At 38.3% G+C, this 27,702-nt stretch overlaps 1 protein-coding gene across 14 annotated transcripts in view; it reads right to left on the reverse strand.

Moving 5' to 3' along the window:
* The window catches only part of APBB2 (amyloid beta precursor protein binding family B member 2), a 447,074-nt gene that overhangs the window by 355,447 nt on the left and 63,925 nt on the right, over positions 1–27,702 (reverse strand). For 13 of the 14 annotated variants that reach the window (XM_037829667.1, XM_037829666.1, XM_037829663.1 and 10 more), the window contains exon 2: positions 4,477–4,631. The gene's annotated coding sequence lies outside the window, so the exon portion shown is untranslated. Of the gene's footprint in view, positions 1–4,476; positions 4,632–15,876; positions 15,976–27,702 lie in introns of those variants that run through there. The other variant, XM_037829655.1, reaches the window with a different exon arrangement.

A 27,702-nucleotide genomic window follows, 5' to 3' on the forward strand; every position in this document is an offset into this window, starting at 1 on the left:
ATGCTAACCCTACATCTGCCATCCGCCCTAGCAACAGCAGCCACCAATCCTAGACCGCCACGAGCCCTTGCTAGCCACTTCCCCTTCTCCTAGAGTATATATGCTCTGCCTCTTCAATAAAGTTTTGCAGCTTGATCAGAAACCTGTCTTGCTGTCATTCCTCATGTCTCTTGTCCCATACCATTCCTCCCTCACAGGATTTGGAGCCTCCGTTGATCGTCCCGCGGGCCGGGACACTTAAGGAGAAAGCCACTGGAATCAGAAGCTGAAAGCAATGCAGCCCGGGAGCAGAAGAACAGCAGACACCAATCACGTGCCTTCCCAGCTGATAGAGGTGTTCTGGATACCATGGACCTTTTCCTCAGAGAAGGTATCTATCTCTTGATGCCTTAATTTGGACACTTTTATGGCCTCAGAACTGTAAATCTGTGAACTAATAAACCCCCTTTTTAAAAGCTAATCCATTTCTGGTATCTGGCATTTTCAGCAGCTTTAGCAAACTGGAACAGATAGCAATAACAATAATTAATAATAATAATAATAACAATAATAATAATGGAGCCCACATACATTGTAAAATATTGCAGCCACTATGGAAAACAGCTTGACAGTTCCACAAAAAGTTAAAAAGAATTACCAAATGATCCAGCAAATCCTAGGTATATACCTGAGAGAATGAAAACACATAAAGTTCACATAAAAACTTGTACATGAATGTTTACAGCGGCATTACCCATAATAGCCAAAGACGGAAATAATCCAAATGTCCATGAACCAATGAATGATTAAAAATGTGGTATATCACATATTCACAGCCATAAAAAGGACTGAAGTACTGCTACATGCTACAACATGGATGAACCTTGAAAACATTATACTAAGTGAAAGAAGCCAGACCCAAACAGCCACATATTGTATGATTCCATTTATATGAAATGCCTAGAAAAGGCAAATCCACAGAGACAGCAAGTAGCAGTTAACAGGGGCTGCAGGGAGGAAGGAATAGAGAGTGACTGCAAAAGGATGGGGGGTTTCTTTTTAGAATAATGAAAATGTTCTGGAATTTAGTGATAATGGTTGTACAACTCTGAAAACCACTGAAATGTATATTTTAAAAGGGTGAATTTTATGGTATGTGTATAATATCTCAATAAAGCCATTTTATAAAAAATACTGATGATAAAGTATAACATAAAAGACAGAAATGTTTCAAATTAATTGACACTCAGAATTCTGCTTAGAAAACCAACTGAAGTTTTGATGAGAACAGCAGCTGTGGTGTTAAAATAAACTCTGGACAGTTTTCTGATAACCTCTCATTTGGCTGTTCCTCAAACAATTGAATTTACAGTAAATACCAAGACTCTACTACTAGCCAAGCTCTGAAATTACCTTCCTTATCTGCAATTTGCTTTAACTAAAGGTTCTGGAAAGTTTTCTTTCCTTCCAGACCCAAAAAGAAAGAAATTGAATTAAGCACATTTCTTTAAAAATGGTCCCAAAGTCTAAACCCTATTTTTCCTTCATTAAAAAACGTGTTGTTCAAACACATTTAAAGATAGTGAGTAGTAATGAAATTTAATAACTATATGAATCATGTAACAATCTTTAAATTTTTAAGAGGACAAAAGTCCGTCTTTAAATTTGGGATTGGGGATATATATGAACACACATATTGGGGCTCTTATATGTGTGTACATATTTATACAATGTATCAGCTGAACTGGAAAGTGATACAGTATTCTGGAAGGTGATTATTGAATTTGTGTGCATAAGTATAACTAAAAAGAAAAAAGCAATTAATGATCAAGGGGTCATTATTTATGAATTTTTAGAACTTATTATTTCAGATTCTTCTTTTGATTTCCCAACAGACCAAAAGTCTTGCAGAAGCCCTAAAATACTCATTTTTTTTTACTTCTAAATGTTAGACTATTATGTCTACTACATTCATATAATAGACTCAGCGTATAATGAGGCAACAATCATTTCTAAAGAAAAAAATCTACCAGCAATGAGATGAATCTAAAAATGGAAATTCTATCTTAATAAATGATAAAAATGATCTCCAAAACTGCTTTTAGAATATAATCGGTTTTTGATAAGTATGTGGATTGGGTAGTTGCAAAAAAATGTTAAGTAAATAAAGGAGATAAACTAAAAAGGAGAGTTATATACCTACTGATTACAACTTTGTAGATACATGAATATTGATAAGAACCAGAAATATCAAATAATATAAATAGTGTTTTAAATTGAAGAGGGATTTTTCTTTTCTCCTTACAAACTTAAGAATAAAATAAAAATTCCGAGGGAAAAAAGCTTCAGAATTTTTACCAAGGAAAACAGAAAGCAATACTCTCAGAAGCTTTTGGTTGGCAAGAAGAATATTCTGAGTATTTAAAATGAAAATGCAAACCATGGGGTTTCTCATAAGAAAATAAACTGGGGAAATGGGCAACAAAAAACTTTAAGAATTAGAGCATTTTAACAGATAATTAATTTCAGAGAACATAAATCTTAGGTTATGCATAAATTATTTGCTCTAGAAAAAGGCTAAACAAATTGTTAAGCTCATTCCATAGATGCAGAAAGTATCATTTCAACTATGTTTTGGAGGAGGCAATCAGATGGCCTCAGACAGAGAAAATTCACATCACATTTTTCCAAGATACAGGCAATTCTCTTCCTCTCTGTACACAAAAGTACTTCTTATCTTCTCACTTTCTCTGATTCACCTTTGGCTACCTTTCCCCCAAGATAGTGCTAATGGTACAGTCTAATTTGATTGCTCCCAGGTAAGTGCTAAAATAGTAGATCTGTCTTTTAATCTGTCAAACTAAAAGTTTCCACCTTTTTAAAACCTTCCCCAACCTTCCCCAATAGCCATCCCTGCTAATCTCTCCATCACCCAGCAGAATTCATAACTCCTTCTCCACCCCACACAACTTTTTCCTACTTCTAGTGAAGTATTTTTTACAGTGTTGGCTGGTTTAATACCTGCCTGGCCTATCCTGTATACTGTGAGCTCCCTGAGGATGTCACAGGCATTTTCTACTCAGACCCCAGAGGAAATTACCAATCATGGCCACAGTCATTATTATACTCAGACCTCACACACAGAAGGCATTACCAATCACGATGGTTTTGGTTGAGACCCCTAACTCAAATTAAGTAGCTAACCGAATAGGGAGGTTTAAAGGGAGATTCTAGCTTTAGACACTGCTGCATCCAGGACCATAAGTTGTTTGTGAGCGAATGTGTGTGCGTGTGTCCCTCCTCCCAGCTCCTTTCCTCCAGCCCCCAGCTCTGATTTCCTTAGTGTTGGCCCCATTCTCAGATAGGCTTTCTCCAAGTGTTAACAAAACAGCAACTAGCAGCTCCAGCTTAACAAACCTACAACAAGGAAAAACTTGCTTCCAATGGTTTCCACAAGCAGTGGGGTCCATCTCTAAACTGATTGTGACCCTGACTCAACAAGCTTAAAGCGCATGCCCATAATTAATCAGCAGAGTCACCTCCTATAACGACAAAGGCTGAAAGTGAGGCAGGAGTGGCTGTCCAGAGAAAATCTGGCTACTTTATTAATAAGGGGAAATGATACTGGGCTGGCAAAGATAACAGATGTTCGCTACTTCATAAGTTCTCAAGACTGTTGACTCTCTTCTAACAAACATTGATTAACTGCTTATTATGTGTCAGGTATATAAATGCTGAGTTACCCTTTGACTATCCAACAGAAATGGTTTACAGTGCCTGTCCCTATACAATATACTGTCTCAACGTATGTTATTTCCTACCTTACTGCCACATGTGGGGTTGTGCATGCTATTCTTCTGGTCCACAGTAAGGCAAACTTGCGTTTATTTATAGTCCTATTATTTTCGGGAAATTTCTCTTCCCCTGTTCTATATAAATAATTCTTAATGCAAATTACATATGACCAAAAACGGCAAGTGTTGTTAGCTTTTGTTTTGGAAGAGACAAGAGTAAACAAAATCTTGCCAAGCAAACCAGGGGGACATAGTCAGAAGTACCCCACGAAAAACAGCAGGTCTCCATGACCCACCCTTCATAACTGAAGACAGAAAGAAGGGCAAATATTTGAATGCAACTCAACACCAGTACAAGTTCATGAGAGGGATACTGTTTTCTCTCCAAAATGAAGCCAAGTTCTTTGAGGTTGTTACAGGGCCTCTGGTTGGGGCTTTTGACACACTTGTGCTGAAGATCTTTCTCTATTCTCTGAGAGGAGGGGAAGAGAGAGGGAGGAAGGGGAGAAGGAAGAGAAGGAAAAGAATACAATACACTAGACACAGAAGGTTGTGTCTGCCATTGATAGGAGATTAGGAATCGCTCAAACAACTGGGAATAATTAGTTTGGGTTGTCCCCAAAACACTTCATAGAATGAATACAACCACTTTTTCTGATCCAGCCCAATACACTTTATCCAGCCGTTCTTAAAGTACACAGACCTGATTTTGCTTAGATTATCGTCCGTCTCAGGTTTTCACAGGAGCTTTCTTTTGTGGATTTCCATCCAGCAAATGTCTCTGTTCCCCAGCAGGGCAGATCCGACCACAGCATGCTTGTCTCCCGACCTCAGCAGCTCACCCACAGCCGCTCCAACCTGGGGGGCAAAGGCCAGAAGCCATTATAAGGATTCACATTCACAAATTTTCCCTCTTTCTCAAGAGTTTATATTTGGCAAAATAACCCCAAACATCTTCCAAATGTTTAAAATCAGCAGTTTATAGGGAGTCCTAAAGACAAGTTTGGGCTATTCTTAGGGGAGGATTGAAATATTGAATCATTATTGAAAAGGTTTGACCAAATGATTTTGCTCTGTTTGTGGAAAATTAAAGGCAGATGTTTTTATTAACCGCATAAAACACAAGCTACAACTAAAATTTCATGAACACACTGATCTGCCCTGTGGAAAAACCACAGGAATGTTCTGGCAAGGCTCAGTCTGAATTCTTGGGACATAAAGGGCTGGAAGAATTACCCTTAGGAACTTGAACAGAAAATTAACTTGCTCAATATGTTTTAAAAAAGTAAAATGAAACCCAGATTTAATCTCAATCAAATTTTAAAATATTTCAGGACTTCAAAGGACGCCACCAAAAAACACAGAAGGAGGGCCACAACAAAATTCTAATGTGGTTCAGGGTTTAGAATCTATCTACAACACAGTGTAAATGGGGTACCAGAAAAATTGATAGACTAAATAATCCAAAGGGGAAACTAATAATCTTTCATTTCCTAATAGAGGAAACGATAAACAAAATCAATATTCAACAAGTGAACCATTAATATTACCAAATGTATAATATATCCAGGCAAAAGGAGTCTCTGAAGTATTCTGTTACTTGCCAAATGTGTGGCCTGGCCCACACTGGCTACCACACTCGAGCTTGATGAATCAAAGCTTCCAGAAAAATATGGTGTTAAAATATCTTATGCTTACAGATGTTGCAGCAAGCAATTCTGCCACAGGAAACTCAAATGAGAGAATCTTATAAAAGCAATCAGTGAACAACAAGGACTAATAAACTAAGAAGTCTCCATTTGTTAACTGAAGTAATAGCCATACATCATCTATATGTATTTATATATGCTGAACGTTGAAAGTCTATTCAAGAGACAACAGGACAAATGTTATTTTCAGAAACTAGGTCCACAATTCTATTTCTAAGTCTATACAGAACCCATCAAAGTGTGCCAAGCATAATATTACATTAACTCTACCTTCATTTGAAACCTCAGTCTCAAAAATAATCTCAAAAGGAACATGACAAGAAAACAGCAAGATGTCAGCTTACATATATGAGCGGTATGATCCCAATATTGTTCTACAAAATTTGTGCCTATAACACAAAGGCACTGAAATGTGAACAGCCATTTCTGAGTCATGAAATTATCCTTCTTAATATTTTCCAAATTGTCTACAATTAATACATATTGCTTGTAGGATTAGAACTTTTCAAAATTAAGTTTTTTAAGAGTATAGGAAACCAAATCAGAAATGGGGCACCCATACTATATTAGCCTGATGTTTTGGTTATCTCTTATCTGAACAAGAGCTAATAGATTAAGAAGTGTTTGTTTATCTGAACTTATTCAATCTTAACTTAAAAGTTCAAAACCCAAGTGTCCAATAACACCTCCAGGGTTGAATAACATTTCCCTAGAAGTAAGAAATAGTGATTTCTTATTCTGCAAACTTGCCACAAAAAAAGGGAAGGAGAATACCCCATAGTTATTTCCCTCTTTTAATACTGTATCCTTTAGGATCACAACCTTTTCTAAACTCACTAACAATCACTAGCCATGCCACAGAATTATCACTTAATTGAAAGCCTTCCTCCTTGTGTTACTTAATGGTTTCTCAGAAGCATGGTCCCTAATGAACATTCCATTTCTAATACCCTTAGACCCCAAAAAACACAAAACACACAGGTAGATTTTAACAATGGGGGACTTGGCAATCCACCACTCCAAGAAGCCCCCAACACTGTCTGTTTATAGATGAGGTCATTAATGCCCAAAGAGGTAAATTGTCTTTTCCAAGGTTGCACAGCCAGCAGAGTAGGGATGGGAGTTCAAGTCCAGATCACGTGCCGCCACCTTGAACAAGCACGCTTTTCACCACCATGACTTATCAACATGCAATCGTCAAAATAAAGGTTTGCATGAAGTACATGCACATGTTAAATTCATACTAACACAACCAGAAGAATGAGACAGACATTTGTTCCACAAAAATGAAATTCATACAGGAAAAAAAGTAAAGACTCAACACCAGCCTAAATAAAAGGGATGTGGTTCTGCCCAGAACACGTTAAGTTGAAGAAGCATTGCTTATACTGTGCACTCAAGCAGTAAGTATCCTAAACAAAAACTGCCCATCACTCCAGAAGCTTTCTGGTCCTAGTACTTGTCCCATTGCTAACACCACAGTCCCAATGGTCAAAACAAGAGAAAAGGTTTTCAACAAGATAAAACAACACCTACATTAGCCACCTATAAGAGACAAGAGGGATGTCTGACCAGCCCTGTGCTGGGAATAAGTGATTTATGGCATTGAGTCTTGGCCTCTTCCTTCCTAAATGATGCAAGTCTTAGGGGAGAAAACCCAGTGGTTTCAAAATTTTAGAAAATAGGGCAGAGTGAGATGCTTTAGGGTTCTATCACTATGAAAGCTCTGAACAACCAGCAAGAACTGGAAGTAACATCTTTCTTAAAGTTTCAGAAAACAGTTAAAGGAGTACAATAACAGGGTAAGAGCCAAGTTAAAAAAAAAAAAAAAAAAAGTCATCTACTTAAAAGCAGTGGGATTTCCTGGCACCCTGGTTGGCACCTCCCCTACCTTTCACCAGGCCTGAGCTCCCAGTGCAGATCCCTTGTCTTGGTTCTGGATAGAGCAGAGTAACACTCACAAACATATACTAGAAGCACATATATCTGGTCCAGTCGCTCTGGTGGTGGCCTGAGAGAATCACAACACCAGCCTGCCCTACATGCAGAAGGCAGCTCACCAAGCAATCCTATAGGATGCTGTGAGACAGCAGTCAGCTCTTGTTGCCTCGGGCAATGGATTGCTATCTGTAGGACACGCAGTACAGTGTTCAGGACAGTGAGGAAACTGTTTCCTTGTGAAGAGGGGACATTCATATCTGTGGAGATGGTGCAATTCCTAGAGTCACAAGTTCATGCCCAAAACAAGAGTCATGTAGAGAAAGTACCAGAGTGGCCCCATGTTCTAACCTGGAGCTATTCTCCAAACTCATATATGGTTAAGCCCTGAAGGAGAGCACTAGCACAGGGCAATCTGAAAGTACTGGGAAAGGTGGTGTTTTTTTGTTTGTTTGTTTGTTTTAATTTCTTTTGTGTTTTTTTGTTGTTGTGTCTGTTAACTCTTGGCATTCAAGGAAAACTCTGTCATAACACTAGCTGGATACAAGCTTAAGGAACAGATGCCTCAAAGTCTAAATTCCAACAATAAGACACTAAAATATCAAAATGTCCAGATTTTAACAAAAGATTACAAAACATACAAAAAACAGGAAACAATGGCCCAGGCAAAGGAGAAAATTAAAGCATTAAAAACCTTCAATGAGGAGGATCAGACCTGTGATATCCCAGACAAAGACTTTTTAAAAATGTCCTGAATATGCTCAAAGAGCTAAAGAAAAACATGAGCAAAGAACTAAAGGAAATCAGGAAAGCAACAGATGAACACAAAGAGAATATCAATACAGAAATGGAAATTACGAAAAGGAACCAAACAAAGCTGAAGACCATAGCTGCAGAAATTCAAAATTCCCTAGAGGGGTTCAAAAACAGACTGGAGCTGCCAAAAGAGACAATCAGAAAACCTCAAGATAAGAAAATTGAAATCATTCAGTCTTAGGAACAGAAAGAAGAAAAAACGAAAAATCAGAGCCTGAGAAATCTGTGGGATACCATCAAGTGTACCAATATAAGCATTATAGTAGACCCATAAGGAGGAGAAAGAGATAAAGGGGCAGAGAGACTATTCAAAGAAATAATGGCTGAAAACTTCCCAAATTTAACAAAGACCTGAATATTCATCTAAGACACTGAATGAACTCCTATAAACCCAAACAGACCCATGATGCAATATATTATAATAAAACTGTCAAAAGCCAAAGATAGAGAAATCTGAAAGTCACAAGAGAGAAGCAATATGTCACACACAAGGAAACCTCAATAAGACTAAATGCCAATTTCTCATTGAAACCAAGGACACAAGAAGGACATATTTAAAGTGCCGACAGCAAAAAAATTGCCAAACAAGAATTCTATATCTTGCAAAACTGTCTTTCAAAACTGAAGGAGGGATTAAGACATTTCCAGATAAACAAAAGCTGAGGGGTTTGATCACCACTAGGCTGGTCCTACAAGAGATGCTAAAAAGATTTCTGCAAAAATGAAAGGAAAGGACAATAGACAATAGATCAAAGCTGCATGAAGAAATAAAGATCTCCAGGGCAATTTTATGTTACATATATGTTCCCACAACTTAAAAAAAGAAGAAAGAGGAACAACTAAAGAGACAATAACAATCAAATGCAATACATGATCCTGAATGGGATCTAGCAAGGGAAGAGAAAGAGCTTTAAGGGACACTGTTGGGACATATTTAAAAATTGGAATCTAGACTGTGAGCTTTATTTCATTGCTAAATTTCTTGAACTTGATAACTGCACATAAGTTCTCAGGAAACAAACATGGCAGTATTAAGTGTTCAAGGAGCATGATGTATGCAAACTACACTCAAGTGTTCAGAAGACAGACAGACAGACAGGCAGGCAGGCAGACAGATAGGAAGAAAGAGAAAGAAAGAAAGCAAATATGGCAAAATGTTAAAACTGGTGGATCTGGGTATCAGGGGGAATAGGGATATGTTGGAATTCTCTGTATGGGATTTCTATTATTTTTGTCACGATCCTATACAATTGAAAGTGTTTCAAAATAAAATGTTTTTAAAAATGGCATATATACAATTAAAAGAAAATTAAGAAAACAACCATCACCCACTGCTAAAATTAAAAAAAAAAAAAAAAAACAAAAAAAAACCTTCATATCATATGTTCAACACAAGCTTAAGAGAGTAAGCAGGATTTTTCTCTTTTCGTCACAATTAAATATGTGCTTCCCTCCACTACTTCTTCATTTCTCTATAGTGTCCATGTCACCCCTATCAGAAACCTAAGATTCTAACAAAATAATGTGAATAGCCTGAAAAGCAAGGGGAGAGAAGAGGACAGATGGTAAGGACAAACCCAGAAAAGCTCTGAAAGGCCCTTATTGAGCTTGCTTCTTTGTCACCCCTTCCCCACTGTGGGGCAGGACAACAAAGGCATGAACTGTGAAACTGCAAATAGAAAAAGCCGCATTGTGGGATGATGTGATCCCACTTTGTAACAGCCCGAAAGAAAACAATGGCTCTGTCCTGCCTCATCTGAGAAGCCAGACTATAGTGAAAATGCATTTCTTCTACCCAAAACTGCTCCTGAAATCCCCACCATATATTTTCATTGCTGGATGCTGGAGGAAACGTGATATCGGCAGTTTATTCTTTTATCCTCAGTTCTGATACTAAAAGTTATTGTCCACAGAGGGCAAAAGAAATTAAATTCTTGTTGATATTTCACAATGAAATCAAAATTCTGTGGTGGGAATTTTTCAAGGAATGCTTTAAAAATCATTTGTAAAATAATGATAGCTAAGTCTAAATTTAGCAGTCTGGTAGAATGAACTCTGACCTACTTGCTAATCACAAACTGGATAAAATCTTGCTGTAGTCACCAAATTATAAATAGAAGACTAAACAGAAATCAGATTAAAAGATTCTGAAATCCTTCTTTCTTACTTGGAGCTTGGCAATGTGTTATTTGGTCTCTGACTTCAGTAAACAGCTTTGACAAAATGTGCAGTCAGAAGTTGCTCCTGTTTAAGAATCTTAATGCTCGGCTAGCATTTTTCCCCTCCTTTTTCTAATGTCACAAGGAAGGTTTCTCCTCCCTGAGCCTAATTCTGTTAATATCATCTGAGTCAATTCAGCACTGCTGAAATTTCTATCTCAAAATGACCAGGCAGACAAGGTAAGAATTTGTTGTAGAACATCCTTCTCACAGCTTTGGAATTTGACTTTAAAAACTTTCTTAAAATGTTTAAGAGATGAGAATATAAATTGTTTGAAATAATGATGGCTAATTTTTAAAAAAAAAATTTTCCCAAAAGAACCTATCATAGTTATCCATCACAGGCCACTGAAAAAGAACTATTATTATGAAAAACCCAAACCAGCACACAACAGTTCGTGTCTGAGAATGAAGACACTATGGCAATTTGGAAAAGACTTTACACAGTAACTTCTGTTACCTCTACAAGTAAAGAGGGTTTCAAGTGGGAGAGGAGGGATAACTTAAGTTTACTACTGTTTTAAAGACTGTTCTAAAAAGAACAAGGGATGAAGAAATCAACAAATAAGGTTGTGGTCCCAGCTCTGCTCCTTAGGATCCAAGCTTTCAAGGAAAACCACCTTTAGCCCCTTTAATCTTTGTTCCATTGTCTGTAAAACTGGGATGATATACTATCAACCAACCTCAAGATGTAAATTTATCAATATTGTGGATCTTAATTGGTTTTTCAAGACAATTAAATCAAACGTGAAAGCACTATGTATTAATTCAACAAATATTTACTAAGAAACTGCTATGTGCCAGGTACTGCAATGTGGACACAGCCATGAATGAGAAGTAGTCCCTACCTGCAAGGACCTATTTTATAGGTAACTGCTTAAAGTGATTTTTGTGGAGGTGGCCCCTAATCGAACACCAGACAAATTTCAGGTAAAATTACCTCTATAACAAGCCCCTGAGGACACTCATCAGTGAGAAGTGGTAGATGTGTCGTATAGTTTCAGTTGCTTAATTGTTAGCTCATTCAGTTAGTACATATTTACTGAACACTCACTGTGTGCAAAGCACTATTCTAGGAGCTGGGGATTTAGCCATGAACAAAGTTTCTGCCCCAATGGAGCTGACATTCCAGTCATTCCTTATTCATGTGAAATATATACTAAACTGCACTGCTGCTTTTGCTAAAATACAATGATTTTTTTAACGAAAATAACCAAATGCAAAAGTTAATAGGAATATTTTAATTGATCTAAATACAATAAACATTTTGTTGCTTATTTTACTGTCTAGGACACAATTTACAATATACCAAACAACTGCCACTATATGAAAGGCTCTCCTGACTTTGGTTTGAGGGATTATAATTTGTGTGTGTGTTTTGGAATGAAGTAGGAACACTCCCCCTGCATCTTTTTCCCTCCAAGGAAAAAGCACATATGTTGGAATCCATCCAATAACAACCCCAGTTTTAACAAGGGGAATATCAGTTATTTTAGAAGCATTTCCCACACTCATTTTTAAAGGGGTAAAAAAAAGTTGATTTATTTTAGAAACGAAACACAAGTTCAATTTTAACATGCCAAATGCCTGCTTTAGCAAAGCTTCTAAAAAACAATGTTTTATTTAAAAGAAGAAGTTCTGAGAAGTAGGCTGTCGAGGATACAGTCAACTCTGCTGTTCAAAAATTCAATACAGGACTGGGGAGAGGAATGAGGACAGGGGGGAAAGACAAACCTAAAGGGAGATATAGAAGACAACTCTCTGGGATCAATAACCTGAAAATTTCACATAAGGTAATTAACAAATACAAAGAGTAGATGTTCAAAATATTGTTTAGCGAGGAAGAAAGTCAATATCCAGGTAAAACTTACCAAAATGCTAATTAATGCTATTCAAAGCAAAGGTTCCGAAACTGGGGTTCCTATGAAAAACACAATATCCAAAGCCCAGATACTCTGACATAGTAGGTCTGGGGTAGTGCCTGGAAATCTATAGTTTTTAACTGTCCCCAAATGATGGTCATGCACAGCCCTGGTTGTGAACCACTGATTTACTGTATTTCCTTATTGAAAAAAAGTATTGGAATATTTTTATAGTAATAATAGGTAACTGTTTTGCCAAATGCTTTCCATTAATCCTCGCATTGATTCTGAGGTAAGAACTATTATGCCCTTTTTAAATGCCTTTGTTTTTTTAATTAGAGAAGTTGTAGGTTTACAGAAAAATCATGCAGAAAATATACTGTTCCCATGTATGACACCTCACCCACAGTTCTCCCTACTATTTTGCATTAGTGTGATACTTTTGTTATAAATGATGAAACAATATTATTATAATTATACTATTATCTATAGTCCATAGTTTACATTAGGGTTCTGATCTGGTGAGCTTTAGTAAGCTAACAGTCTCCTTTTTGCTCTCTATTTTAAGAAGTCATGACTACTCAATAATGTATCACAGGCTTTAAGGTTTTTAATGCAGTTCTCAATTCCCAAAGCTCAGTAATGAATTCTGAAAGTTGAGGTGTTTGTGAAAATCATATATTAATTCTAGTCTATTTAGAGCACTGAAGAAGTATTTGGTCAGGTCTGCAGAGTTATTTTAATTATCTTACAACTTAAGATCAGTAAAAGGTATGGTTCTAATATCAGGAAATACATACTCTTTCTTCAAAACTTTATCTTTACCTTCTGGGACTCTGAATAGATCTCATTTAGCCTTTTTATCCTTCAACTGCACTTTCACATTTTTTTTCATCTAGGCTGCTTTCTAGTTAATTCTTCAAACTTTTTTTGAGTTCATAAATTCCCTCTTCAGTGTTGTTCAATCTGATCTACTGAGTTTTTATGTTAACAGTTACATTCTTCCTTAGATTTTGTTTTAAAATCTGCCTGTCCAATTTTTATTATCTAGTTATTTGCACTTACTTGTGATTACGTATTTTACTTGTTAAAACATTTCAAATATAGCTATTTTATATTTTGTATCAGTCAATCCCAAACCTAAGGTCCTCAGGGTTCTAAATCTATTTTTGCCTTTTATTTCTTTCTGCTGACTCTAACTTCTGATGGTCTTTCTTTGCTTTGGAGCTCTTTGATCGTAACAGAATCCTAGGTCCTAAACCTGGAATCCTGTCCAGGATTCACGTCTGCTTGAGCCAGAAACTATGGGGCACCAGGTGTTTGGTGTCACTTTATTCTCCTTTTACAGGTCTTTGTATAATGAAGGCTCCTTTACCTTGCCACTTAACTCAAGGCTTAAGTCTTCAAGGACACTGCTGTTATCAGCATTTGCCTTTGAGGCAACTTATATATTTTGTCTGCTTCCAGGCAAAGCTCCCGCCTTACCTTTTGATGGTTGGTTTGTCTAACCAAAAGGGGAGACTGAAGCTATCTTAAATTCCCATAAACCCAGAAGTACATTAAAAATGTTTTACCCAAAATACAGTTCTTTTTCAGTGGGGAGGTGTATTAAAGTATCTGGTATACCATGCTAGAAACCTAAGTCTCAAACTAATCATCAGCCCCTACAACCTACTTTGTTCCATATTTTGTTGAGTGGCACCATTCATTCTCACCCCAAATGTGAAACCCAATACTGCAGGTTCCTCTAGCTGCTGTCTTTCCCCCACTGCCCTGTGCTGGTTTGAATCGATTATGTTCCCCACAAAAGCCATGTTCTTTAATGCAGTCTTGTGGGGGCAGACTTATTAGTCTTTTGATTAGGGTGGAACCTTTTGATTGAGTGTTTCCATGGAGATTGACTCACCCAAGTGTGGCCGAGACCTTTCATTAAATTATTTCCATGGAGGTGTGGACCCCGCCCATTCAGGGTGGGTCTTGATTAGCTCACTGGAGAACTTAAGAGAGCTCAGGAGCTGACACAGACGCTGACACTTGGTGATGCTCAGAGATGCAGACAGGAAGATGTTTGGAGATGTTAGCCTAGAGTTTGCCCCGGAGAAGCTAAGAGAGGACCCCCAGACGCTTAGAAAGAAAGTTCCTGGGAAAACAAACAAAGATGCACAGGAGCTGAGAGAGAGAAGCTAAGAGAGACAGAAGCCCAGAGACGTTTTGGAGAAAGCCATTTTGAAACCAGAACCTGAGAGCAAAGGACCAGCAGATGCCAGCCACATGCTAGCAGGGAAGAGTTAACAGAAGTGTTCTAGACGCCACTGGCCTTTATTTAGTGAAGGTATCCTCTTGTTGATACCTTCGTTGGGACACTTTAATAATTTGAGAACTATAAACTTGTAACCTAATAAATCCCCTTAATAAAGGCCAGTCCATTTCTGGTATTTTGCATAACGGCAGCATTAGCAAACGGAAACATGCCCCATACGCAACTAGGCACTAAGTACACTTCTTACTTCATCCAAAATGGATTTGCATTTATGTTTCTGATCCACTTGGGCACCAAATGGTACGATTTTAATCATCAAGGCCAAATAAGAAAAATAAATAAGGCAGAATTAAAAACTAAACCATGCATTCCTGCCAAATAAAGGTACTTAATATGAAGGAAGATTCAAATATAGGGAAGTGGAGGGAGAATTGAGTTGACACAGATCTGAAAATAACTGGCACTTTAGCTGTCAGAATAATAATCACATTTTCAAAGAGAGATTTAATTATAGTAAAAAATTATCTGTCACATTTAATTAACATTAATTTGAATTTTATTGGTTTTATAGTTTTGTCTGAATTTGCTCTATAAATTTGTCATTGTTTTATAGTTATATAAAAGCTTGAAGCATAAGGAGTTTATACCTAGTTTTATGTTCAGGCATATTTAAGCTACTTCATAATAAAAATATTGAAATCAGTACTGGGGATTTATGAGAAATTTTTTCCTTTAAATAAAGAGGTCCATAAATCACTTAAGTTTTAGGAACACCGGTTCTTTTATATACTTTGCCACCTTTGATATGTACATCATTCTCTCCATAAATGGATACAGAGAAATGGAACACAACAGCATAAGCAAGAAATCATTTGCTAAATGCCAATTTCTCCCTAGTTCTCCTGTTATTTGAATTTATGAAAAATGATGAATCTTTTAAGGCAGGATGCTTTGTTTCTTTTCCCCAACAGAGGTATTTTCCAATACGCAGGACAACCAGAAACCTGCTCTGCCCAGCTCCTACCATTACCCACTCTGTACCAGACAACAACAGTACAACAAAGAAAATGTGTCAAACAAAGAATAGTCTTTGCCTTAAGGAAGTACATTTCCTGGATACGTTTCAATAACCGGGATTTTTTTTTTAATGCAGCATTGTTTTTCTCAATGAGCACAAGAAACTCCCATTTTTCTTTTAATTCTATATTATTATTTTTATGAACTGCATTTCCTTCAAGCTCCAGATATTTCATTTTAAAAGCTCCACTGGCAATATAAAACTTTGTCTCTCCAACATACTTGCCCACATAGTTCTCTTTCCATGGTGTCCAACTCAATCAGAACTGGAGGGGAGGTCATTGAACATCCAAGCAATCTGTAACTGGGCAGAGAGCACACAGGGCCCAGTGCATTTCAAAGCCCTGCCTGTAGTCACACGGCTAATTTGCAGAGACCACACCCCGAGTCCTACCCAGTTTTGGACCAATCCAACTCTCTCGCTCATCTGAATCATTTCAAATCACAAATAGCTTGAATTAGGATATAAAATTAATAAATTTGGTTATCATTAAACTTTATTTAAAAAAAAAGAAATCAAGTAATTTAGCATTTGTTAATAATTTGAGTATATCCACAATCTAATCAAAGTCTCTCAAATACTGAAATCCAATTACAGGATTCTTACTTGGAAGTTTATTATTTTTGGTTTATAAATCAGAGTACATCAACTGAGGGAAAAAAAATGAAATTACCTTTTTATCTGCAAAGAGAGAAACATAACATTCTATTTATAGTTTAAAATAACACAATCACCACACACGCAACTCTATTTCAGCAATTCTCAAATTCAGATTCTGGGGTGGGGCACAAGAATATGCATTTTTAACAAGTGCCCCAAGCGATTATAGAGCTGATCTAAGGACCACTTGATGAGAAACACTGATCTATTTAGTTAAAAAAAATTTACACAAATTGTGGTACTATTTCTACCCAGTCAAGTATGAAAAAGAAAAGAAGGAGGGGAAAAGAAGAAGAGTAAGAGTGAATCCGAAAGTACCCAAAGTCACACTAGAGAGACAGACAGACTAGACAGTCAGACACAGTGTTACCCTTCAAGCATGTGGAAAGGTGGGCTTTTATGGAATCACATTCCTAAACTCTGGACAAATAAATTATACTAAAAGCTGCTGCTAAGAAATTTTAAAACCAACTCAAAGCAGAAATGGAGTTTTGACCCAAAGAACAGATGAAATCAAGTCACAGGTTAGAACAGGGTTTGGCAGATGTCAGTCCCTCAAGAAACATTTGTTTAATTAAGAAACAACTTCAGCTCTAGCTAGAAACCTATTTAACAGATGTGAAATCATAATTAATATGATCACGTTTTATTTTCCCTCCTGTGTTTGTTTCCTCAGGGCATCTATAATGGCTGAACTGGAAATGGAACCGTAAGTATTATAACAACCACATTTGTTGGGAAGTTTACCCTGTATTTTAGTAGCTCATAAATTGATGGATATGGCTTTATTAATTCTTTTCAGACTTTTTCAAAGAAACCTTAACTTTTAAAATTATATACATTATCCATCTTAAACCAAATGTATTGGCAAACAAAATCTAGAAGGCAAGGGTAGGTGTTCTAGTTTGCTAATGCTGCTGGAATGCAAAACACCAGAGATGGATTGGCTTTTATAAAAGGGGGTTTATTTGGTTCCACAGTTACAGTCTTGAGGCAATAAAGTGTCCAAGGTAACACATCAGCAATTGGGTACCTTCACTGGAGGATGGCCAATGGTGTCCAGAAAACGTCTGTTAGCTGGGAGGGCACGTGGCTGGCATCTGCTCCAAAGTTCTGGCTTTAAAATGGCTTTCTCCCATGATGTTCCTCTCTGGGCTGCAGCTCCTCAAAAATGTCACTCTTAGTTGCACTTGGGATATTTGTCTTCTCTCAGCTTCTCTGGAGCAAGAGTCTGCTTTCAACAGCCGTCTTCAAACTGTCTCTCATCTGCAGGTCCTGTGCTTTCTTCAAAGTGTCCCTCTTGGCTGTAGCTCCTCTTCAAAACGTCGCTCTCAGCTGTGCTGAGTTCCTTCTGTTTGTCAGCTCATTTATATGGCTCCCTTGACTTAATTCAGACCCACTCTGAATGGGCGGGCCAACACCTCCATGGAAATTATCCAATCAGAGTCATCACCCACAGTTGGGTGGGACACATCTCCATGGAAACATTCAGAGAATTACAATCTAATTAACACTGATAAGTCTGCCCACACAAGATTACATCAAAGATAATGGCTTTTGGGGGGACATAATACATTCAAACTGGCACAGTGGGTAACAGTGGAAGAAAATGAATTAATTCAGGAAAAAAATCATGATTCAAGAAGTCAGAAATTAAATGCAGTTAAAAATACAAATTGCCACTTTATGGTCCAGATACTGTAATGTATCATAATGTAGCATTTTTTAACAAAGGAGGAAAAAAAAATCCCCAGTGGATTTGTTCAAAAAGAAATGATCAAATCTCCAAAGTATAAAAGAGGAGTAGCCTATGTCTTATGTATCACACTCCAGCTTCATTCATTCATTCACTCATTCATTCATTTCTTTATACTTCTTTTACTTCAGTACATTTAGCAGTGCAGTCTTAGATTTTATTTGAATTTATTTTATTTTAAAGAAAATCCTCATGTTAGGAAATAAAACTTTTATTTGCAAATCAGTGTCTACTGTGAAGCTGAGTACACAGTCTTCTTTCACAGAAGAGAGGACAAAGTATTATGGAAAATACATGGGTCTGGAGACTGTGAGAAACGGGTTCTACTCTTGGCTGCATCACTTATAACCTGGGTGACCTTGGGACGTGTCATTTTACCCTTCTGAGTTAGTTTCCTAGTCTATCAAACAGGGACCATAATAACATCTACCTCTGGGTGGAGTGGGGATTAGCGCTGCTGTCCTCAAGGACCCAGAACAGTGCCCAACGCAGAGCATGTGGCCAATAGAAATGGCCATTTTTATTATCGTTTCACACCTGCTGCATTTGCCTGAGAGCTCTACAACTTTCAGAAAGGTCTAAAGCAAGTATTCCCCAGACTATTTTCCACTCGCTATCCACGTTGCAAAGAACTTCAGCATGAAAGCCCTTCTCAAAAGACCTTCTAACACCAGGCCTGTTAAAGCAGCGTGGAGACACGCCCTTGGGAGCCCTGTTCTCTGTTCATTCCTTAGTACAAGTACTGATAAAATGAAAGCCATTTGCCTCAGGCTTTCTCAAAGGACAATCCACCCTCAAAGAGCGCTTACTATATTATTTTAGCTATACTGAATGGAGCCAAAGAAATGACCTCCAATTTTTCATCCTTGGAACAAGCTAATTCCAAGTAATAGGTGGAAGACTGGAAGGAGCAAATTTGAGAGGCCAAGATCATAAATTTGCTCCACCACCACTCCCAACCCACCTATCAGCACACACAACTGCTCAGATGTACGGATCTTCTGGAAATCTGGACCTGGGCAGGATATGTCAAGAAACAAAGAGTAGAACTACAGGGTTAGTGGAAAAGAAAGATACTGGTTCTTACCAAATTTCCACAGCCGTACATATGCACCACAGACCCCAAAGGAAATCCTATCTGTAACGAAGAGAGAAGAGAGCACAGAGGACAGGGCATTCACCGACTCCAGAGCCAGACCACACAGGTTCAAAACCGGCAACGTCCCATCCTATCTGTGTGACCTCGGACACATCATGCAGAAGAGGGATAATAAAGGCAGCAAACTGTGTGGACTGAAGGAGTTAATACATATAAAAGCTCTTGAGTAAGAAATAGTAGTATTATGAAATCATTACCCTCAATTCTCATTGTGACAGAGGCGACAAGATTATATATACTCTTTACTCAGAAAAGCACTGCTGGATCCGTAAGAGGCTATGGCCAAACTAAAGTTCTATAAATTGAAATGCATTTTAAATACACTAGGAAGTGGTTTGTTTAAGCAGAGGCTCTAAGCCAGGATGGCATCAGGGTGTACTTGGGAAGCTTTTCTGAAAGGTACATGCCTGGGCAGTTGGTCTAGTTTGGAACCCAGAATGTATATTTTGACAAAGCAATCTCACTCCAGCACCCACCTGGAGGTGAGAAACACTGGCTACAAGCAAGTCCCAAGACTGCACAGGCCAGCCTTTCCTGGGAAGGTAGCTCAAGGGTGCTTAAAAGAAACCAGAGCCCACAAAAATTCCTCTGCACCTGTTTGCTGCTGCCTGAAATTCCTTAAGCAGGCACCTTTCATTTCACACATCAAAATAACATCTTATGGTTGTTAACATGACCACAGACATAGGGGACTGGTGGTTTAATGGGCTGAGCCCTCTACCACAAGGATTTACCCTTGGGAAGACTGTTGCTGCAAAGGAGAGGCTAGGCCTCCCTATAATTGTGCCTAAGAGCCTCCTCCCGAATGCCTCTTTGTTGCTCAGATGTGGCCCTCTCTCTCTACCTAAGCCAACTTGAAAGGTGAAATCACTGCCCTCCCCGCTACGTGGGATCAGACACCCAGGGGAATGAATCTCCCTGGCAACGTGGAATATGACTCCGGGGAGAAATGCAGACCCGGCATCGTGGGATGGAGAACATCTTCTTGACCAAAAGAGGGATGTGAAAGGAAATGAAATAAGCTTCAATGGCAGAGAGATTCCAAAAGGAGCCGAGAGGTCACTCTGGTGGGCACTCTTATGCACAATTTAGACAACCCTTTTTAGGTTCTAATGAATTGGGGTAGCTGGTGGTGGATACCTGAAACTATCAAACTACAACCCAGAACCCATGACTCTTGAAGACAATTGTATAAAAATGTAGCTTATGAGGGGTGACAATGGGATTGGGAAAGCCATAAGGACTACACTCCCCTTTGTCTAGTTTATGGATGGATGAGTAGAAAAATAGGGGAAGGAAACAAACAAACAAACAAAGGTACCCAGTGTTCTTTTTTACTTCAATTGCTCTTTTTCACTTTAATTATTATTCTTGTTATTTTTGTGTGTGTGCTAATGAAGGTGTCAGGGATTGATTTAGGTAATGAATAATGATGCAACTATGTAATGGTACTGTGAACAATCGAATGTACGATTTGTTTTGTATGACTGTGTGGTATGTGAATATATCTCAATAAAATGAAGATTTAATTAAAAATAAATAAATAAATAAAATAACATCTTAAACTGGAAAAGAAGCTAGTATCGACTTAAGCATCTACAACATGCCAGGCCCTTTATACTGTGTTATATTTCCTTTTCCTCAGGACTATCTCATGGCACAGTTACTGTTCAGATGAGGAAACTGAGGCGCTCAGAGGTCCCAGTGCAAAGCCGAGATTCCGACACAGGTGTGCCTGCCCCTGCACCACACTGCCTGCTGGTCTATCACCAGTCCTCAGGAATCCTAGGCATGGTTCTAAATGCAGGACAATGAAAATGGACTGAAGGAGGAGCTTTATGTCCTCCACCTACACCCCCATGTCCCTCCCTCGGATTGTACTGAGCTAGGAATAGAGTTGAAATTAAAAGATGCAGGAAGGAGTCCTCCATGTACCCCGCAGCTCCGCCTTGAGATAAGAGATTTAGGACAAGTCTCAAACTCACCAAGACTCAATGCTACATCAGTACAACAGAAACGTCTTAGCCTTAAGCAGTTTTTTTTTTTAAACAAGACAAAAGGAAGAAGAGGAAGGGATTAGATGAATGAACAGAAATAATCAGACAGATAAAAAATGGAGAAAATGACCCAATCTACCTCAAAACAATTCTGCTTACAATGAGGCTCAAATAAGATCACAATATCCACAAGAATATTAGCTAAGATTTACTAAACACAATCGGTGCCAGGAATACATCTCACAGCAACCCCACAGAGATGGGTATTATCATCCCCATTTTTCAGATGAGAAAACTGAAGTAGAAAGAGGCAAAGGGTTTTATCATTCCTATCTTTCAGGTGAAAAAACTGAGTTAGAAAGAGGCAAAAATAACTTGCCCAAAGACCCACAGCTTGTGAACAGAAACTCAAAACCAGGATTAAACATAGCTTTCAACTTTTAAGGCCTATATGCTCTCTTGTCTTTAAAATCACTATGTAATGTGTCAAGTCTCCTGGAGATATTTTTTTCCTTATTATATAATGCTAGTGAGCTGTGACGTGGCCTCAAAGCTGCAGGAAAAGCAAAGGGATGTGGATAATCTATAAACTGGAGTCTCATCCCTGCAACAAATAAGAGATGCTTATAAACCTATTCTCAGCTTAATGAATAGAAAATAAACAGAAGCTTCTAAAGAAAATGAAGGCAATCAAGAAATAACATTAAGGAGGAAGGCAATAGGCTTAAGGGCTAAATAAATAAATAACCCACAGGATGCACCTTCGTGGGTGCTGGAAAAGAAACAATGCCGCTAGGAAACTTGAAGGATGAAAAGCAGGGACAGGGAGGTGATTCCGACAACAGCAATCATGTGGCGGGCCTCACAGGTGCTGCCGGCCTGGACAGGGAGGACAAGGGCCTGAGATCACCAGGCATCAGGGAGGAAATGACGAGGCCCTGCTGCTTATGCGATTAGTCAGAGCCCTGAGAACACCACACTTATTCCCACCTCCCCGCCCTGCAAATGCCTGAGATTGACCAGACATTCTTTCTCCACAGCAGGGATTTTTTTTTTTATTAGATAAAGCAGACAGACAGGATTTTTCTCTCCATACTGCACTGTAGTCAGTAGTTAGGATGCCCAGGGAAGCTGAATACTGCAGAAGACATAACCAGCAGCCGGGAGGCCAGTGTTGGAGACGTGGCTCCGCCAACAACACCTGGCTCTGATGCCTCAGGCAAATCCCTCAGCAACTCAAGTATCCAAGGGGAGGGCAGGGTGGGGCAGGATGACCTCCAAAAGGCTGGGATTCTGGTCACTGATCCCTTCCCTGATGCCCCAGGTCTCCCTCTCACCTCCCCAGACTGCGGTGAGTCCCCCAGTTGCTTCCAGCCTGAAGGGAGGGAGGAAGGAAAAAACTGAGGACGACAAATGAGCTTAACCCTGATGAAAAGTTATCCCCACCACTGATGAGCCCTTACTGCTGCTTTGAACCACCAAGTACTGTCCAAAGCGCTGTGCGTGCAGTAGCTCATTTAGTCCTCTAATCGCCCTCTAAGGAAGGTGGGTTAAGTAACCTGTGTAGGTGAAGCAGCTTCTGGTGGGGCTGGGATCTGAACCCAGCCCCCAGCTCTTAATCAACACACATGCGGCATGAATTTGGGGGATAAGACAACTCACTAATTATGATCTGAGGCATCTTTACTTTTGGCTGAAACATATCAACTCAAACTGACAACATGTATTACAGAAGGCTGTGGGGTTCCTTGGGGAAAACAAGGCGACATAATATGGCAAATACACAGCCTGAACGAAACCGTGACCCTCCAAGACTCTGCTCCTTGATTCTGGAGTCTTTCTCCCTGAGCCCGGCTCAAAGTCTCTCTCAATAATAGTGCAGTACTCCAGGCAACCACTGACAGCCAAGACCCTACCCAGCCAATGCCGTGTTTACCCGGGAGAGACTGTGGGGCCCAGAAATGTAGAATCAAGTGGCTCAAAGTCATACAGGCAGAGGGAGGCCCAGGGCTGGAATCCAGCTCTCCCAAATCCCACTCTAATGTTCTCTCAATTCTTTAAAAATAAGACCCAAGTCTGATCGTTTATTTTATTCTATTTTTAACGGTTTATTATAGAAACTTATAAACACATACAAAAGAAGAAAGAATAGCTTAATAGCTTCAACTCACACCCATCTTATTTTATGTCCATCTACACCCACTCCTACCCTCTCTGGTTTGTTTTGAAGTAAATCCCAGATATCACATTCTTTCATCTGCAAATATTTCAAGTTCTCTTGATAAAGTAAGGACACTTTAAAAATAGACACAAAAGGACAAATATTATGATTCCACTTAAAGAAAATATCTAGAATAAGCAAATTCATAAAGACAAAGTAGGGATTACCAGGGGCTAAGGGGGAGAAGGAATGGGGAGATATTCCTTAATCGGTACAGAGTTTCTGTTCGGGGTGATGAAAAAGTTTTGGTAACAGATGGTGGTGATGGGAGCACAACACTGAAGACGTAATTAACACCACTGAATTATACACTTAAAAATGGCTAAAGTGACAAATTTTGTTACATATATGTTGCCATGATTTTTTAGAAAAGGCTACTTTAAAGCATATCATATTAGCATTATCACACCTAAAAAATTAATAATAATTTCTTAAACATCAATTATCTGATCAGTGTTCAAATCTCCCCAATTGTCTTATGTTTTTTGCAGTTTGTTTGAATCAGAATCTATATAAAGTCCATACATTGTAACTGGATGATACACTCCAATTCTTAATTTTCTTTTAATCTCTAGGTCCCCTGTTCATCTTTCTCTTTTCTCTAACAATTTACTTGTTGAAACAAACCACAGCTGGATTTTGCTGAGCTTTATTTTATCTCCGCAGCATGTTCTACATTTTTCCTTGCATAAGGAAGTGCGCTTAGGCTCACAAGTGTGCTAGGCTTTATTGCTTTCTCTCTCCCTCTCTCTGTTTTAAAAGAATAAATCCATTTAATTGCTGATTCAATTCAACAAACTATCTACTGAGTGTCAATAAGAGCAAGAACCATGGCAGACCAAGGTAAGTATCTCTGGGAAGACAATCCAATGAGGGTGCTAAGCTCCATGATGCTCATTTGAGTAAGACTGATAAGAACTATCTGGGAAGATTCTAGAAGAGTTTCAAGGATGAGGTGGGATCTAAGCTAGACTTAGGCTGATATGGAATAAAAGGCAGTGTGACCTAGCAAACAGCTTGGGAAATGTTAACAAGGTGGGAATGTTCCTGACATATTTTAAAATAACAGCAGAGCTGGTGGGCAAAAGATTTTGTGGGAGAAGCATCTGGTAAATCAGGAAGGGATCACATTGTGCAAGTCTCTGAATACCTGCTAAGGGATGTGTTCCTAATCTGTAAGCAACTGAGAATCATCAACCATGTTTGACTAGTGGAGTAGCAGCAGATCTATATTACACAAAAAGAATTAGCAGCAACACAGAGAATGTATTCACCAGAGGTGGGGAATCCACTCTGGATTTCAGTAATCCATCTGAGGGGGTCCTGAACTGGGCCAACAGGAATAATCAAGGAAAAGAGGAAGCAACACAGTTTGTCAACTGAATGCCTATGGTCAGAAGGCAGAGGAGGAGAAGACATTAAAAGCTGATTTGTAGCTTTGAGAAAGGCAACAATTTTCTTGAGGAATTGAGAAATTATTTCTAAAGTGTTTCAACAAAATATATACACAATTCAGATGATAAGCATGTAGCAACCCAAACTTCTTGTCAACAATTGGTGATGACATCCTGAATATCTTCACTTTAAGCTAAATATACCAGATCCTAGAGAATACTGGCCCAATTTGCTGCCTTAAATATGATCATAAATCTTGTACTGATTTTCCTGAGGCCCTCCATTCTATGGATATGTGAGTCTAAACAAGTGTGTTTTCCATTTTAATTCTATGGGAAAAAAAAAAGAAATTAAACCTGAAAAATTTGAGACCACCACCTACACTCCAAAACTTCAAATATACTTTCAAAGCTTTATAATAAAATCACCATTGAATGTAAACATGCTCTCATGTTTCAGAAACAAGAAGTGAAACACAAAGGAAATGAACTGTAAAGAAAAGATAAGTCTTAAAAGGCTGTATTGTGATAAAATGTCAGCAGTGTTTATGTCACATTCTCAATCTGATTTATGACCAATTTGAATGTAAACACAAATTCTGATCAGTAGTTTTAGGACTACAAATTTCCAAGAGACTGACACAGGGCACAAGAGAAGGCTCCTCTGATTTAGAGAAGATCCCAAGACACACTATTTCTCATTTTTCTAATTAAGAGGTGTCTCTTTGTACCAGACAGTGTAAATCCAATTAAGTGCTTAACAGAAACTTTTTGTGATAAGTCTCTTTAACAAAAAAATGACTGTCAATTTAAAAAAAAAAATTTATAGAATGCCTGAAACAAGTAAAACAATATAATTTCTTCTTACATGATAACCTTTAAATAACTAAAAGATACTTTATTCTCTGGATTTCAAATCCGCTATCTCACTAGCTTTAACATACTCGAGAGAGAATATTCCAGTTGTTTTCAGAACCAGCAGAAACTTAAGACTTAGAAGTTGATTCTTTTAATTTAAGAATATTCCTTATAATTGTGCCTAAGAGCCTCCTCCCGAATGGCTCTTTGTTGCTCAGATGTGGCCCTCTCTCTCTAGCTATGCAACTTGGCAGGTGAAATTCACTGCCCTCCCCGCTACGTGGGATCTGAGACCTAGGGGAGTGAATCTCCCTGGCAACGTGGAATATGAGTTCTGGGTAGGAATTTAGACCTGGCATTGTGGGATGGAGAACATCTTCTTGACCAAAACGGGGATGTGAAAGGAAATAAGCTTCAGTGGCAGAGAGATTCCAAAAGGAGCCGAGAGGTCACTCTGGTGGGCACTCTTATGCATAATATAGACAACCCTTTTCAGGTTCTAATGAATTGGAATAGCTAGTAATAAATACCTGAAACTATCAAACTACAATCCAGAACCCATGAATCTTGAAGACGATTGTATAAAAATGTAGCTTATGAGGGGTGACAATGTGATTGGGAAAGCCATATGGACCACACTCTCCTTTGTCCAGTGTATGGATGGATGAATCAAAAAATGGGGGCAAAAAAAAAAAAGGCACCTAGTGTTCTTTTTTACTTTAATTGTTCTTTCTCACTTTAATTTTTATTCTTATTATTTTTATGTGTGTGGTAATGAAAATATTAAAAAATTAATTTTGGTGATGAACACAAAACTATATAATGGTACTGTGAACAACTGAATGTACGCTTTGTATGACTGCATGGTATGTGAATATATCTCAATAAAAATGAATTAAAAAAAAAAAAAACAATATTCCTAAGTGATCCCTTAAAACATGGCTATTTTTTAGAGAACTATATTGACTCCAAGCATTAAAGTACACATCAAGGTTAACATAAATGTCCAACTTTTTGGAGTAATTCTGGATTTTTACTTGTTTTATTTTATAAGAGGTATATTTTCCCTTTAGCCATATGCAGAAAGTTTCACCATCAGTGTAGGAAACCACTTCCCTAACCCATTGATTCTATATCACTTCTCTCATAAAAATCTGGATTTGTTTTTATTTCATTTGACCATTTGAGCTGTCTATGAGACATGCACCTAGCAGACAACTTGCAATGTGGAACCCAAAGAAACCCAGGTCAGTCACCTTTTAGCTCTTTAACATTAGGTAAGTCACTTATCTGAACTGTTTCGTCACCACACCATAGGGTCACAACAGAACTCATAGCTGGAGGATGCTATCAGGACTAAACATAAAGTGTAAAGCATCATACAAGTGGCTCTAAGTATAAAGCACCATACAGGTGGTGGTTATTAGTATGTTCATTTAGTACTGCAGCAGCCTCCTCAGCATTGTATATTGGCCATAAGGCTTAGCTAAGGCTGACACCCGCTGCTCCTCCACCCCCAGGACCCTATTCCTTCCAAGAGTTAATGGAGAATGAATGGACACAAACTCTGAGCAAGGAGCCAATGGCTTTCCTCTGATCAGACTGAAGGGCCTTGAGCTGCTCCAAACAGTATGAGGCTCAATACTTACGCTCAATACTTGGAAAAATTCTCCACCTACATATGAACAAAGACACAATATTCTGGAAGCTACTGGCAGCCCTTTTGCCACTCTGAGGAAAACCAAACGAAAAAAAGACACTGGCACAAGAGGACAGCATCTAAAACAGTGTTTCCTCAAACTATTAACAGTCTATAACAAGATCAAGACAGAAATTCAGAATAAGCATGTTTACAAGCATTTATAGCAATTTGACAGAACAATTTTAAATCTGTTGAATATAGTCATTAAAACACCAGGGCTTATATTTGTGTTTTTTTATTACATTTTTCCAGTAATTTGTTTGTATTATATGTTACAAAAATATTGGTCTACGTTGGTTT

Source organism: Choloepus didactylus, chromosome 3 (genome assembly GCF_015220235.1).
Source record: "Choloepus didactylus isolate mChoDid1 chromosome 3, mChoDid1.pri, whole genome shotgun sequence".
NCBI classification, from domain to species: domain Eukaryota; kingdom Metazoa; phylum Chordata; class Mammalia; order Pilosa; family Megalonychidae; genus Choloepus; species Choloepus didactylus.